This window comes from Lontra canadensis, unplaced genomic scaffold, assembly GCF_010015895.1.
Source record: "Lontra canadensis isolate GAN:19392208 unplaced genomic scaffold, GSC_riverotter_1.0 scaffold6, whole genome shotgun sequence".
In the NCBI taxonomy this organism is placed as follows: domain Eukaryota; kingdom Metazoa; phylum Chordata; class Mammalia; order Carnivora; family Mustelidae; genus Lontra; species Lontra canadensis.
In genome coordinates, this window is record NW_022631000.1 from 12693787 (window position 1) to 12696463 (window position 2677).

Sequence of the window (2677 nt, forward strand, 5' to 3'; positions counted from 1 at the left end):
ATTAAATGTTGAATTAAAAATGAATTTGGGGGCGCCTGGGTGGCTCCGTGGATTAAGCCGCTGCCTTCGGCTCAGGTCATGATCTCGGGGTCCTGGATCGAGCCCCGCAACTGCCTCAGCAACCCTGCTGAGTGGAGAGCCTGCTTCCCCCTCTCTCTCTGGCTGACTCTCTGCCTACTTGTGATCTCTCTCTGTCAAATAAATAAATAAAATCTTTTTAAAAAAAAAATGAATTTGGCGGGCGCCTGTGTGGCTCAGTGGGTTGCGCCTTTGCCTTCGGCTCAGGTCATGATCTCAGGGTCCTGGGATCAAGTCCAGCATCAGGCTCTCTGCTCAGCAGGAAGCCTGCTTCCTCTCTCTCTCTCTCTCTCTCTCTCTGCCTGCCTCTCTGCCTACTTGTGATCTCTGTCAAATAAATAAAATCTTTGGAAAAAAATATAATCTATAAAAAAATAAATTTGGCAAGGATGAAGAACACATCATTATATGAAAGTCAGTTGTATTCTTATTATGAGCAATAAACAACTGGAATTTGAAAATAAGAAACCTAGCAGACACCACCTTAACCAACTGCTTCTGGTGGTATTCTTCCCCAATTTTTTTTGAAGATTTTATTTGTCAGAGAGAAAGAGAGAATGTGTGCGCAAGCAGGAGGAAGAGCAGGCAGAGGGAAAAGCAAGCTCCCGTAAGCAAGAAGCCCAATGTGGGACTTGATACTAGGACGCCGGGATCGTGACCTGAGCTGGAGGCAGATGCTTACCCGACTGAGCCACCCAGGCATCCCTTTCCTCAAAATTTTAACCTTAGTCCAATCATGAGAAAACATCAGGTAAATCCAAATTGGGGGACACTGTACAAAATTTCTGGCCATTACTCTTCAAAAGTATCAAGGTCATGAAAGACAAAGACAGAAACTGTCCAGAACAGAAAAAACACATTAAGTGGGAAAACTGAGGGAATGTGAATATGCAGTTTGGTTAATAGTATGGTATCAATGTTAATTTCTTAGTTTTTTTAAAAAAGATTTTATTTATTTATTTGACAGAGAGATATGAGAGGCAGGCAGAGAGAGAGAGGGGGAAGCAGGCTCCCTGCTGAGCAGAGAGCCCGTTCCGGGGCTCGATCCCAGGACCCTGGGATCATGACCTGAGCGGAAGACAGAGGTTTAACACACTGAGCCACGCAGGCACCCCAATTTCAATAGTTTTGATAAACATATCATGGTTATGTAAAATATTAACATTAGAGGAAGCTGAAGGAAGGGTATACAGGACTTATGATACTTCTGTAAATACACAATTATTTCAAAAGAAAAAGTTAAAAAGAGGAAAAAGACTATTACCATTTGCTACTATTTATACAAATCAGACAATAAAGAATACCATGAAGTTAATATAAAAAGTAAACTGGCTGCAAAAGCTTGTAAGATTGTCATCCATAATCTAATTTCAATTTCATCAAAACTACTCACTGTTGTCATAAAACTCCTATGAACTTATAAAAACACATTTATATCCTTAACAAATCCATTTTTGTTGTACATATTAAAGATCCCTACAATGATTTCAATTGGAAAAAACATGAAACTAACAAGGTCTGACCACCAAAATTTTTATACTACCCAGTAATGACTGAGATAAATATGACTGATAACTTAAAAAGATTTGAGGTTATCTGTACTTTTGATAAGTTAGCTTTGACTGGGAAAAAATGTGGACAATGTGATAATATCTAATAATGGATATCATTTAGACTGAAGGTATTAAAAAATATATCACTAAAATTAGTTTGGAAGACTAAATTAAAGAAAGGAAAAGAGCTTGCTGGCTTTATGAGCAAGCAGGATACCTGAAGGATATTAGAGGATGATGCCCATGTTTGTATCTCCATATTACACCGTATCAGACAGCACCTTAACACTACCAAGTCATTATTTCTACTATGGAGACATCCTTGCAACACAAGAACTGAGTGACAATTGGAAAAAGGAGAAAAGTAAAGGGGCACTGAAAGTAAGGAGAGTATTCTTGAATGACGAGAAGAGAAGAAAAAAAAAAACTAAGGTTCCTTAAAGGCAAGGTTAGCCACTCCATTATGTACAGATTGGAAAGAACAGGGACAAGAGGCAATGAATAAAGAGAATGTCCTAATGGGCATTCTGGCCCTACTCCTTGGCTGTTCCACAACAGAATGCATTTGGCCTTTCTGAACTCCTACACCCAAATCTACACATTGATGCGATACAACAGAGATCCATTTAAAGGCTAATAGTCTACCATGCAATCACAATAGGAAAAATATTCCTGAATCTTTAATATAAAGTAATTTTGGTGGTATCAACTTACTAATAAAACAATCAGGAAACAAGGTAAGTATTAGCACATTTCCTGCCACACAGTGAGTGCTTCATAAGTATTAGCTATTAGCAGGTAGGAGACTTGGGGAAGAAGGGAGGAGACGGAAAATAAAAAGAACAAAGAGGAAGAGAAAGGGAAGGTATGTCTAGCGTGCAGTATTTTTTAGTCCTGGTTCGCACTATCACAACATATTTAATGCCCTCCTCATATATGTGAACCAAAAACACTCTTATCCTGTAGGAGATGCTTCTTCATTTCCAGAGTTCTTATTTAAAGAAAATACTGTTACCACCTTTTGATAAGAAGAAAGAAAAACAGTC